Source organism: Triticum urartu, unplaced genomic scaffold, assembly GCF_003073215.2.
Source record: "Triticum urartu cultivar G1812 unplaced genomic scaffold, Tu2.1 TuUngrouped_contig_6996, whole genome shotgun sequence".
Taxonomy (NCBI): Eukaryota; Viridiplantae; Streptophyta; class Magnoliopsida; order Poales; family Poaceae; genus Triticum; species Triticum urartu.
Window position 1 is genome coordinate 1 of NW_024117803.1, and position 13,741 is coordinate 13,741.

At 46.6% G+C, this 13,741-nt stretch overlaps 1 pseudogene; it reads right to left on the minus strand.

Moving 5' to 3' along the window:
- Positions 1-5,326: 5,326 nt before the first annotated feature.
- LOC125531382 lies at positions 5,327-10,838 on the minus strand (annotated as a pseudogene).
- Positions 10,839-13,741: the final 2,903 nt, after the last annotated feature.

A 13,741-nucleotide genomic window follows, 5' to 3' on the forward strand; every position in this document is an offset into this window, starting at 1 on the left:
ACCCGAAACAACCCCAAGAGGTGTCCGTGCGCCAAACGAGGGCCGCAGCGGCGAGGATGGTGGTGAAGGCTGTGGTGGCGAAGAAGAAAGCGACTGCCTCTTCTTCGTCCAAGCGTCCTCGGTCTCCACCCGCTTCCCCTCCTCCCGCAGGCGACGACACGGAGGTCATCTTCGACTTCGGGTCTCTTAGCCAGAGGAGGAAGAGGAAGGCAACGGAAGAGAGGGCGGAGGATGAGTAAGTATATTGTCTTTTGTCATCTCCGTCCCCTTAGATCGTGCCACTTGTCTTGACTTGTCCTCATCTTTGCAGGGATATGGAGACGCTGGCCCAGAGGGTGGCGAAGAGGGCCAGGGCCTCGACAGGCGGTCAGCCCCCGGCGGGCACCTCGAGTACGCCGCTACTGGTGGAGAGCAGCCCGGATATCAGCCCCCGGCGCAGCCCCCAGCATGCGTTCATCACTCACTCCTCATCAACGTGTGCTGGGACACGATCTCTTGGTGCTGACCTTGCCGTGGTTGCAGGAGGAGGACAGCACCAGGAGGAGTCACTGAGGGCCACCCCCAACACACCACCCCCATCAACCACGCCGCCCCAAGGGGCGTCCCCAGCAAGGGCGCCAAGCACCGAGCCCATGCGCACGGAGGAGGAGGAGGCGAACCTGGGCACCGACGGCTTCGTCCCGGCACCGAACGTTGGTTGGGAGGGGGCCACTTCTTCCCAGCTTGGCATGGGTGAGTTGTTTGCCTTCTGTCCCCGCTCGTTTTTCTTCTTTTGAATTTTGGTCTTGACTTCGCCTCATTCCCTTTCTCGGAATCCAGATCCTTCCTCGGCGGACCCAGAGGACGTGGACACCTTCATCAAGGAGATTGCCAGGGATGCCGTGGCCGAGGCCGACAAGATCACCGCTTAGGAGGCCGCCAAGGGCGTTGCTGAGGACGCCGCCAAGGGGCCTGCCGGGGAGACCGGCATGTCTAGGAGGAGGTGGTTGACGACCATCCTTCCTCCTCCGCCGCCTCTGGCTCGAGCAAGTACCTGAAGGTGAGCGACGACCTGTTCGTCCACCTCCCATGGACGGCGAGCACCAGGGCGCCCTCTGAGGGGGAGGTGTTCGACGACGAGGTGCTTGCCGCCGCCGGGCTTGAGGTCGTTGACGAACTGAGCGCCGATGGCGGTGGTTCCCAGGAAGAGAGGCTCCTCCAGGGCATGAGCGCCAACTTCCACAAGCTCCAGGCGCTTCACCGTGCCCGCCTGGACAAGGCCAAGTGCAGGATGGCAGCGGTGGACAAGGCAGAGGCGGACCTCGAGGGGTGCGTCATCGAGACGCAGGCTTGGTTCCGCCAGGCCTGTGAGGAACAGAAGACCGCCTAGGATCTGCTGGCCGAGCGCAAGCTGGAGCTTGTCATGAAGCAGGCCGATATCGAGAAGGCCCGGGAGGCGGCGAGACAACAGGCCGCCAAGGACGAGGCCGCTCGGCGCCAGCACCAGGCCGCGCTGAACTGCTAGGAGGAGGACCTTGCCGCCCGCGAGGAGAAACTCGCCGTGACACTCCGCGGGAAGGTCGAGGAGGTCAAGGAGCTTGTCGTGTAGCGGACCCAGGAACTGGAGTAGAGGCACTCAATGCTCAGGCCCAGGTCCATGCCGGCAAGGTGAACGAGCTAGAGGTGGAGAGGGACGGGCTGAAGAAGCAGATCCTAGAGCTGACGAGGGAGAGGGACGCGGCCAAAGGCGATTTGGCTGATGTGCAGGCCACAGTCCTCGGCAAGGCCGAGCTACTCTCCAAGGCCAACAACTCCATCCAAGACCTGAAGCTAAAGCTGGAGGGTCTGGAGGGTACGCTGTCGGAGGTCAGGGCCCGGGAGGAGACACTAACCAAGAATCTAGAGAAGGAGAGGCAGCTGCGGAAGAATGAAGCCGCCAACCACGAGGATTTTGTGAAGGGCGAAAACCTCTGGATCAGCCGCCTCGCCGACATCACCGGTAGGATCACCACGCAGCTGGCTACCATGGGGATGCCAAACATGAGGTACGTCCCGGAGCCGAACGTGAGTCCCAATGCCAGGCTGACCTTGTTCTTCGAGGGTGTTCTCGGGGCCCTGGAGCAGTTCCGCTCTAACAGGGCGGCCTCTCTGGTTGATGAGGCCTGGAGGCTTTGCCGGGGTGCCATGACCAAGGTCCTCACCAAGGTGGCGTACTGGAACCCTGACCTCAACTTCAAAGCTGCGCTGGATAGCTTGCCGGAGGACATGGACCCCGCGACACTCAAGGAGCGTATCGAGCCCGTCATCAGCCGCATCGACGGAGTTCGGAGGATAGAAGGCCAGCGCCGGGACTAGGCACCCCGTTTCTTATCGCCGTTGCAGGTGCACAACCAAGACAATTTTTATCTTTAGTTAGAACCGCAGCAACAATTGATGTAGTATAACTCTAAAGTGCTTTTGAAACGATGCATGTTATTTTCCCATTTGATCTCCCTTTGTATGTACACCCTACGTTAATCGGGTAGGCTTGCCGGTGCGAAAACCCAGGTCGCGGCCCCTCGAGGACGGATCCCCAATGGCCTGCAGGGTGTGCTTGCTGTCGGGCAAACCACCTCACTACTCTTAACGCGGCCGCTCGAACTGTCGAGCGGACTCGAGACAGAACGAGAGCGTTGCCAATCATAGAAGGTCACCATGCCGTTCTCGACGCAGCCGCTAGAACTATTGAGTGGTCTCGAAATAGAACGAGGGAGTTGCCAATAGTGGCAGGGCCCCATTGCGTGCAGGTTTTCCATACACAGGGCAAGATCGTCGAGGACGATAACCTTATATATAAAAAGGAATTGCTCAAAGTTTTGCATGACTTAGCTTATTTGCTGCTGCACGAGTGTTCATTGCATCCACCGAGGATGCCACTTGTTCGGTCGTCTTCATCCTTGGAGTGACGACCATGATGAAGCAGCTGCTTCAACCAGACCAGATTTCCAGAACTGCGTGCCCCCTACGTGACGCGACCAAAGATCTCGGTGGAAACGACACCTATGGAATCACTGGGATCCCTTCTATGGTTGGCGGGCGCAGAGTTGTGCAAAGAGCAGGTCTGGCGGTCAGCACAAGGATCGTTTACCCAGGTTCGGGCCGCGGAGACGCGTAATACCCTAGTCCTGCTTTGATGTATATTTGAGTGTTCTTGAGTTCTTGAACTAGCTACGCTGTGTCCCTAGTTCCAAAGATCCGAATCCTCCTCCAGTACGCCTCGGGCCTCCTTTTATAGACAAAAGGGGTTGCCACAGTGGCACACAGGAGGTGGAAAGGAGTATCGTGGCTGAGTCTATCCTCTGGCACCGTCGGACAAACACATTTAATGTGCTTCCAACGTGCCCCTCTTGCTTTATCGGGGACGGCAAGGAAGCTCATCCCAGCTGTCGCCACCTCGCCTGGCTCCGACGCGCGTCCGAGCCGACGAGGCGTTGTATGGGAGCGGTGCCACCACGCAGGTGCTTGCTGAGTCGGTGTGGAGGCCGCATGCTGCCACGTAGACGCCTGCCCAACTGGTTGAGCTAGCAGCTGCATGGGAGCGGTGGTGGAGTCTTGACAGACGTGGGCCTGGCTGCGGCCCCGCAGATGTCCTCAGCAAGGGTCTTGCCGGGGGCCCGGCAAGGGTCTTGCCGTGGCACCGTTGTCGTCCCCGGCAAGGATCTTGCCGGGGGTCACATGGATTTCCTTGGCAAGGATCTCGCCAAAGGATTGTCGTCTTCTGGTTCTCATCTGATCTTGTGTATTTATGATCTCCACAAAGATCTGCATGCCACCATGCAGGTGCCTCCCGAGCCTTGGTTTCGATGCGGTTGATGGCATTGGAACCCCTTGGCTCAAGGGCGGCGTGCTCAGCTGGCATAGGGCAAGTTGCCCCAGCAAGGCTCTTGCCGGGGCTGCGGAGGTTGCCCCGGCAAGAGTCTTGCCGGGGAAGTCCACTTCGCTCCCTTGCTCTTTGTGTCTCTGGTCTTGGCGTTGCTTCAGTTGTCTTGTCGTCCGGCATCCCTCCTCTTCCCTGCTCAGTGCGACCGTGGGCGCGGCTCTGACTGCCTGTGCACAAGTTAAGGGGTGCAAAAGGAGAGCCCCTAATTTTGTGCACCGACACATGGGTGCGGAGTGGAGTCGGTGTCAAACTCGTTGAAGGAACTCTGTAGAATCTTTGGAAATGGAGCAGTAAAACCTTTGGGCATGTGCTACGTGATATTGAGAGGCTCCGGTCTGAACTTGCATCCTTGCAAGAGAACAATGTCGATCATCGTTTCATCCGGCAGAAGATGCATGAGCTTGATGAGCTTCTCTACAGAGAAACGATGCTATGGTTGCAGCGCTCAAGGATTACGTGTTTAAGAGAAGGAGAAAGAAACACAGCATACCTGCATCGCAGGGCTGTTTGGTGAGCTAGACGTAATCATATTCAACGGTTACGTAAGCTTGATGGCACATGCATGGTGCTATACACCTGCGGAGATGAAGCTTGCAAATTCCACATTGTATGCCTCAGAATTCTTAAGTAGTTTCTTCCATGCATCTATCGACAAGTTTGAATGCACATATGTACTTCTACATCACATGAAACATCTAGCAATCTGTGAGATGTGCACAATACTCTAAACATTCCTGTGGTCTCTCACCCCTAGCATCCCACTGCACATGGTTCACGCCGCCGACGCCTTCGCCTGAGGCAACCCGCGGGCACATTGACCGTTTGGCACAAGCTACCCTGGGGCGTTGTACGGCGCGCGGCGAGGGGGCTTAGGATTTTCGTTCTGTCATGGAGGAGAGGGCCTTTTCCCCGGGTAGATGAGTTGAACATTAGTAATATATAAACTTACAAAAGATTAGGAGAAAATAGTTGTAGAAGAGAAAAGCAAATTCTAGTCGACATCTCCATATACTACTTAGCAGTTTTAGCGCCATTAAGCCCCTGTTTAGCATCAATTTAGCTGATTTAGAGGCTGAAGCTATTTGCCATAACACCCTATTTGCACTTTTGGTTGGTTTGTGTGTGTGTGTTTTGTGAGGCCATCATGAATTGTTAAACAGATATCGTTAAACTATTATATCTTTTACGTAATATTGGAAGAAACTAGGATCACTGCCAAAGGAACAGGGCACTGTCTAATTTTTTATTTGATGAATTTATCCTAAATATTGGGGAAAATGCAGTTGCACTTTAACCTAAGAACAAACAAACAAACAAGAATAAAACTCATGACCGAAAATATCATGAAGCAACATCAAACCAGGAATCTTCTTAAACATTATCCAACCATCTAAATTTCAGGTCGACAGAGATGTTAGGAACCAGCGTTCAAGCACTCGAGGATGATGGTGACCGAGCAAGGTTAGCACCGTCAGCGGAAGCACTCGAGGACGACGCTGTCGAAGCGGGGTCAATAGCATCTCTGCTAACACTCAAGGTCGATGATGATGGTATGGTTGCAAGGTCAACAGTATCCCTGGCCTCTTCCAGTTTCCATCCTTGCAGAGCTTCCATTGCTTCACCCAGTATCCCTGTCACCTTCCCTCCTAATTCTGGCTCAAGCAGTTCGCCCAGTGGGTACAATTTCTCGTCTTGAATCTGCAAGATAAACAAAGTATACGACCAAACTAAAAATTCACCCTTCATTGACATAAATGGCTAATATATAAACATGCATGCCAAGTAAAATTTGTAACTGTGAAATTAGCACGTCCTAATATAATTCCACTGTCCTTACGGGATGTTGTTTCTCCAGGTAAGAAGAATCTACAGCAGTGGTGGTGGTGTTCTTGCTTGGAACAGATGGAGTAGAGACAGTACTATCAGTTTGTGCGAAGCCCGGGGGAACCATCACAGAGTTGGCATTCACATTCATAGAATTTGGCATGTATGTGAAGGCTTGGTTGGTATTTGGGTACACCATCTGCATTGTAAAAGCAAGAAAGTCAGGTGAATTGACTACTTGTGACATAATCTGAACATGGGCACGGCTGGATGCACTTTGCAAGAGTAGCTGATGAATTAAGGATTAAAAAAATTAAGTCAAAAAATGTTCATCTCTCATGCCATAATACCTGTCGGTGTAGATTGATTTCTTGATGCACACCACGCCAAGCATGGTGCAGTGGCCTCGGCATGTTATACGTATATGGCGTCATGCCGCTAGGAACCCAAGGACTGAAATGCTGTTGTGGGAATTGTTGATACCCGAAGCCTGCACGAACCTGTGGTGGGAACATGCCAGGCACTCCTGGACCGACGTAGAACTGACGGGGAGCAAAATTTTGTGGTACTGCGGGTGCTAGAACTCCTGTGTTCTGAATACGAGCAAAGTGGGCCTAGAAACAATGTCGGTAGCATTAAGCTTGTGCTGTGTTCCTTGTTTATATTCTTGAAACAGTTGCAGATCTAATGTTCAAATATTCAGTGACACACAGGTGACAAGAGAGAACCTGTTTTACTTAACTTTATTTGGACGGTAAATAAATAACCATTTTGTTAACACTCATCCACATTGATTCTCAGTTTATGTTATTCTTAGGATGGGACAATATACAACTTATTTATAACTGAACAGATTTTCTTTTAGTTCATCAGATATGTGTAAAAATGAAACAAATAATACGTGAATAATTGGACATGTAGTAGACATGGACACATAGCAATATTAGAACTCAAACAGCACTTATCAGCATTTAAGATTAATTAAAAGAAGTCAGTACTTATCACTTATCAGCAGAAGGCACCTAATGTACAAAATGATCACTTGGGAAAGACTTACCACTAGCATCACTCGTCTTTCCTCTTTGCGTTGAGCTACACCAACATACAATGGCTTTTTGCCGACTATCTTCCTGTTCATCCCGTCAATCTACCACATTGATTAAAGATGATTTAATAATCTAAACTAGTCAACTGGATGCATTGGGCAGGTTTGCATACAACTAAACCATGTTACTTACAGCCTTGTGGACAGCTTCAATAGTTGTAAATGACACAAAGCCATAACCCTTGCTCCTTCCTTGTGAATCAACCATAACCTAACAAAATGTTAAGAAGGTGAGCCATGATATTAAGAAACAGAATTAGCTAGCAAATAAAGAGAGAAGTACCTTGCATGATCCTATCTCACCAAAAACTTCAAATAACCCTCTAAGATTTAGATCATTAATACTATCATCTAGATTCTTCACGTATAGATTGAGCCCTTCAAACTTTTTGAATTTCTCATTTCTCGCACACTCAAAGTTTTCTTTCAGTTCTGCTTCTCTTTCTGACTTTTTCTGAGCTCTTCCCACATACAAAATTGTATCCTTAATCATCTTCCCATTAAGAATTTCACAGCTTCTGCAGCACATTCTGATTCCCCATAGTTAACGAATCCGAAGCATTTGGATATTCCATCATTATCTCTCATGATTATAGCGCTAGTAATTGTACCGAATGGACCAAACTCTTGCAGAAGGTCATTGTGAGTGAATTCCTTTGGCAAGTTCTTCACATATACATTTGTATAATTACTCAAGCTGATATTTGGCTGCCTCTCCTGCCGACGAATGAAGAGACCTACAAAAATTCGTTTGCCATTCACCAACTTGCCATTCAAGCTGTCGATGGCATCATTGGCAGATGTCTCGTCCGCAAACTGAACAAATCCGTACCCTTTTGATTGACCATTAAAGTGAGTGGCCACTTTGCATGATAGTATAGTGCCATACTGACCAAACATATCACTCAAGCTCTTGCCATCAATATTTGGCACAAGATTTTTTATGAATATATTGGCCTTTCCACTCAATCGCAGCGTTGGGTCCCTATTCGAGAACATAACTCGAATATGCTTCCCGTTGGCAGGGGTAAAATTTAAAGAGTCTAATGCATGTTTGGCTGCAAAACAATCACATACAAAATTATTAGAGGTAATTGTGGTATTAAACTCAAATCCTCTAGTAGGGCAAGCAAACATGCAAAGAAAAAGAAATCAGGTTAAGGTGAAAACAATAGTGTAGGTATGGTATGTATATGTATAATTGACCACGATAGAACATGGTGTATTATATATGACTGGATGTTCATCGAACAGACAATTATCGGATGTCCGATATGCAAAGCTAATATCCAATTTGAACTATGTACAATTTTGCTCTTCACTAATTTGGCAGCGTGGAGCATGGATAAACTAATGAATATTTGAATAGGTTAACTATGAAATCCATGGGGCATCATGATCATACAATCTACCTAGTGTAATGTAGCACGTTTCAACACCATTGTGCACAAACTAGAAAAAATCTTAACGAACTTTTAACCCACATTCAGTTCCCTCTTGTTTATATTTTCCAAATTGCCACACCAACTTATGAAGGAATCAATAGAAACAACAATGAATATTTGTTAAACTATAAAACAAACTGCATGGACTAAACTTTAAAAAAAATCACTCACTAACCAAGTCAACTCCCAAATGTTACACCATAAAAAAGATAAACAACACCAATAACAGAAACATGTCCTTTTGTTTAGATAGAAAGAAATAAGAACATAGACACACATTAATTGTAACCAAATTCTTGTTTAGCTATTTGTTTTTTCCTAATCATATGCACATCCGAGTCCGAGTCGGATTGTGACAATGTTAACTTCCATGATGATGTTCTACACCATGCATGGTGCACAATCTACAATGAAATCATAAGGAAATTTAAGCTCTACTTCCATTCTCTTATGTTCTTAATTCCCATGTGCAATCTACAAATCTTGGCTATCTTATAAATAAACCGTGTGGCCCAATTTAACAAAGAGCTAAATTTTCTCTCGCAAACCAATTCAACTCCCAAAAGTTAGATTGTAAGTAAGATAGACGACGCCGATAATATGAACATAACATTTTGTTTATGACAGAATCCCGCAAGTAGAAAAAATGCATTAATTGAAATAATAATTGTGTGTGCCTACTATATTTTTCAAAATTATATATCCGATTTTGACTCAGATTCTGACATATTCGGCAACATTATTATCCGCGTCGAATTTTACCCAAATTCTATTATTTTCTATTCATAATGACCAGAAGAAATCTATGAAGCCATAAACACAGATGGAATCAACAAATAATGTTAGCTAATTTGAAACAAACCAACCCAAAGTTCACAAAAAACTACAATTACTCTAGCTGACGATTCAATCCAAGTATTACGGCATAAGTAAGACATCAACAATAATGGGAACATTTAGTTTGTGACAAAAATATATAGGTAGATAAAAACACATTAATTACAACCGGTGTGTGTGCCTACTTGACTTTTCTGAATCATACATCCGACTCTAAGTCGTATTCTGACAGCATTTGTTTCCACAAAGATTTTGTGCCATATTGGAAACCCGAATCGGTTACAGATTCTAACACGGATGTCAGTGCTAAGCAACATGTTCTACAAGTTGCTGATTCCATTCTCTTCCCAATCTGCAAACTGCTGATTCCATTCTCTTCCTAATCTATAGTGCATTGAAGTTATATTTCTTGTTGTGATCTATCAAAGCAAGGGTCTTGGTTTTCTTATGGAATGTGCATAAACCCAATCTATAAAGAAGTCTTATCGAGATTCAGTCAAAATTCCATTCTCTTCCTAATCGCCAAATGCAATCTATGAAGTCATTCCCTCATTGGTAACAATGATCAATCTTGGCTGAATTGAAAACAAGTCATGCGACCTAATTTAATAAAAACTAATTCCTCTCGCTAACGATTCAACTCCCAAATGTTACAACATAAATAAGATAGACAACTCAGCGAACAGATAAACACATATTAATTGGAAGAATTGTGTGTGTCTACTTGTTTTTCCCAAATCATACATCCGGTTCTGAGTCGGATTCCGACAACACTATATTATCTACGGCGATTTTCTACCCCATGGTGCACAATCTATGGAGAACTCTTAATAGGATTTTAGCCCAAATTCCTATTCTCTTCTGTTCATAATAAACACAAGCAGTGTATGAAGCCTTTCACTCAGACACAAACAGCAATTAATGTTGGCTAATTTGAAAACAACCAACCTAACTTAACAACAAACTACAATTCAACTTGCGATTCAATTCTCAAGTGTTATGACCTGAATAAGAAAGACATCACCAATAATAGGAACATGTCAATTTCTTCTATGACAGAAATATATGGCATGTAGGTAAACACCCGTTTAATTGCAACCAATGTGTGTGTCCATTTGCTTTTGCCAATCATTTATCCTATTCCGAGACCGATTCCGATAGCACCAGATTACACAAACCCGAATCGGTTACGGATTCCGACACTCCTCATGTTAGTGACACGTTGTTCTACAAACTGCAGGTCAACACACTATCTACGCACGTTTCATCAAAAGACCCTCGCCTCGGTTGACCAGAACAAGAAAATGCCAAAATAAAACTTCAACCATGTTGTGCCACATCTTGTATGGGAAATCTAGTAAATCACAGACTTCGTAACCAAATAGATCTATAACCACACAACCTCGTAGGTTCTTTGTATCCCGGATCCAAGCCTGATTAGATGAACATGTAAAGAGACGAAGACAACCCCGAAAAAAAAAGAGATGAAGACACACTCACCGTCCTCGTGACTGTAGAAATTCACATAGGCGTACCCAAGTGACCTGTCAGTGACGTCCCGGCATATACGGAGGGACGCCATGGGCCCCACCTTGCAGAACAGGGCATAGAGGTGCCCCTCCGCCACGCCATCATCGAGGTCGCCGACGTATAGCGAGGCCCTCGAGCCCAACGCTGGTCCAGGAGGACGCAGCGTGACGGCCGGGGCCAGCAACGGGCGACCTGCCATTGCCTAAGATGGTTGCCAACCAGTGGCCGGGCACAGGATCGATCGATTGATCGAGCAAGAGTGCTGGTTCACAAGGCAACGGAATACAGTCTCGGAAGGTACAGGATGGATTCATCGAGCAGGGATGCTTTTATAGGTGAACGCTCTTGGATGGATATGCTCTCGACTCGCTTCTCACTAATTGAGGCATTAACTACTTCCTTTCTTTGTATAATGATAAGTATTGGGCATTAATTTTGTGCTCGAGAAGACGAGTGTATTTTTGATGGAGATATCTGCACACTAGAGATTGATTGGGTCCACATATACTACTATAGGAATTAGTTCGTTTGATCAGTTTCCAGGGCCATATATCACTACCATTTAATGTTTGAGATACTAAACTGGATTCCCAGCAAAAAAAAAAGAGAGGGAGAGATACTAACCTGGATCGAGCGTCAAGTTGTCAGCTCAGCATTTTGAACATGGCGTTCAACAAATTTCAAAGAGCAAAATAGACAAAGATCAGAGTTTAGCACTATGATACTATGAGTGTTGCATTTGAAGGGAACATAAATTTCCCCTAGCAGCTCTTCGAGCAGTGACTACTGACTAAGGTTGGGTCCCCCATAACTTTTTTTTATTGCAAACTTAATTTTGTTCATATTTATACAAGAAAATAAGACATTACAAAAAGATTGGTGCATTTGAACGCACAGCCTCCTGGTGCTGGCACTGCCACTGGTCAGATCATGTCCCCTTGGTGTCATCCAGGGAAACTAGTCCTCGGTCACCGCCACGGTTTCATTTCGAGTTGTTCTAGCTATGCCAGCCGGGTTTTGCCAAGGCGGTCAAGTAGTGGTTCGAGGCGCTGGACTCCCCAACCGATCGATGTCGGTGTTATACACTTGGCATCACTGTACCAAGTTATCGAGGTAATTCACGCGGGGTTAGGGGTCCAAACTGGGCGAGACTTGAGGATCTGCAAGGCGGAGCTCCTTGTGGCCATCCAGTCCTTTGATGATAGGCCAACCACGGTGGGTCTGGATCCGGAGGAATGGATGGAGAGATATGCTCTCGAGGATAGCCTCATGACGTTGTTCTGAAACGAGGAGATTTACTGTTGTCTTCGAGGCCGTTTAAATTTGACATTTACGGGTGAACTTCCAGGCTATTGCCAACAGCCGTCATCGTCGATCCTCAAATGTGGTCCTTTGGGATGGTCCCACGATGCTTCGGGACAAGGTGGAGATCCACTCTCATGTTGATGGTTTATATGAAAACCTTTTCAACGGTCAACAATGGGCTGAGGTGAGTCTTCGGGAGGATGTATGGCCCTTCGAGATGAGGGTCTCTAGGGGGGGGTGTCTGAGGCTCATGGAGCCCTTTTCAGTGGCTGAAGTTGAAGCGCCATTGAACTCGATGAAACCCGACTCTGCCATGGGCCCGGCTGGGCTTCCTGTCCGAATTTTTTATGAAATTCTGGAAGGTCGTTAAAGGGTGGCGATGGTTATATTCCAGGATTTCTATAAAGGGGTGCTCGACACATCCTGCCTTAACTATGAAGTGGTTATGTTGACCTCCAAAGTAGTTGGGGCGACGGACATTCGCCAGTTTCGACCGATCACAGTTATTAACGTGATCTCCCGCATCCTAGCCAAGGCGCACGCCATTGGGGCGACACCTATAGTAGCTCGAATTACCAATCCAAACCAGTCGCCTTCATTAAGGGTGATCTAATTCATGATGGGCTACTGGCACTACATGAAATCATTCACGAGGTTAAGACTAAACGTCAAAAGGAGGTCTTTTTCAAGATTGATTTCAATAAGGCTTATCATACGCTTAGTTGGGATTTCTACACAAGATTCCCTTGAGTGCAAAGGGTTCAACCATAGATGGGTTACCCGCATTATGCAGCTTGTTAGTAGTGGGCACACTGCCATCAACATTAATATGGAGACAGACCCATTTTTTAAGCACTCGAGAGGGGGTGAGGCAAGATGACCCACTCTCTCTGTTCTTATTTAATATTGTTGTTGATGGCTCAGCAGCCATTATGTATAAAGTGAGATGTGTTGGCCATCTATGTGCGGTGGTGGCCCACTTGATTGCAGTAGGTGGAGTCTCGCACCTCCAATATGCGGATGACACCATCCTTATGTGGAGCGAACTCCAATGGATATAATAAATTTGAAGTGAAGTAAACATGCCCTAGAGGCAATAATAAAGTTATTATTTATTTTCTTATTTCATGATAAATGTTTATTATTCATGCTAGAATTGTATTAACCGGAAACATAATACAGGTGTGAATACATAGACAAACAGAGTGTCACTAGTATGCCTCTACTTGACTAGCTCGTTGATCAAAGATGGTTAAGTTTGCTAAACATAGACATGAGTTGTCATTTGATTAACGGGATCACATCATTAGGAGAATGATGTGATTGACTTGACCCATTCCGTTAGCTTAGCACTTGATCGTTTAGTTTGTTGCTATTGCTTTCTTCATGACTTATACATGTTCCTATGACTATGAGATTATGCAACTCCCGTTTACCGGAGGAACACTTTGTGTGCCATCAAACGTCACAACATAACTGGGTGATTATAAAGGTGCTCTACAGGTGTCTCCAAAGGTACTTGTTGGGTTGGCGTATTTCGAGATTAGGATTTGTCACTCCGATTGTCGGAGAGGTATCTCCGGGCCCACTCGGCAATGCACATCACTATAAGCCTTGCAAGCATGCATTGCAACTAATGAGTTAGTTGCGGGATGATGTATTACGGAACGAGTAAAGAGACTTGCTGGTAACGAGATTGAACTAGGTATTGAGATACCGACGATCGAATCTCGAGGCAAGTAACATACCAATGACAAAGGGAACAACATATGTTGTTATGCGGTCTGACCGATAAAG